Here is a 595-nt window from a genome sequence, read left to right as displayed (position 1 = left end):
AGGAAACCGGAAACCAGTGGGAAACCCACGACCATCCACAGGTTGATGGAAGACTTCCCCATTACGGCTGGAGAGGACGTGAATTCACAACGACCGAAAGGCTCGATCTGTGTTATCAGGCAAACTACCTCGGCAACAATGATTCCCTCCCCCCCCCCCCCCCCCCCCCCACAACACATCCTCCTTTCACATAAGCCGATACATATGTATAGCCTTCCCATAACAACCATCTGCGCAAGTGAGTCCCTTACATTCAGCTGACATACGAGGTACATCTCATTTAATCGGCATATGTTAAATACCGGTGAATCTTCTGGCAATTGTACGAAACCCGTTTATACACATACTTGTAAAAATAGAACAGACGCTTAACAAAAAATAAACAAAAAAACTGGTAGAATGTATATAGTAGCTTTTCCAGGTTTGAATGGATCGTTTGTCTGCTTAGGGTCTTCGTACAACAGTGAAATATGGCATTCGATAGTTCACCCATGGTGCTAAACTACTGTGTCGTTTTAAATTACAACAGCATAATGAATGTGCAGTGGACCTTGTGTATGTACATCTAGGGCAGTTCCAACTCAACAGAACTACT

Source organism: Liolophura sinensis, chromosome 2 (assembly GCF_032854445.1).
Source record: "Liolophura sinensis isolate JHLJ2023 chromosome 2, CUHK_Ljap_v2, whole genome shotgun sequence".
Classification (NCBI taxonomy): domain Eukaryota; kingdom Metazoa; phylum Mollusca; class Polyplacophora; order Chitonida; family Chitonidae; genus Liolophura; species Liolophura sinensis.
This window is presented reverse-complemented; position numbering follows the sequence as displayed.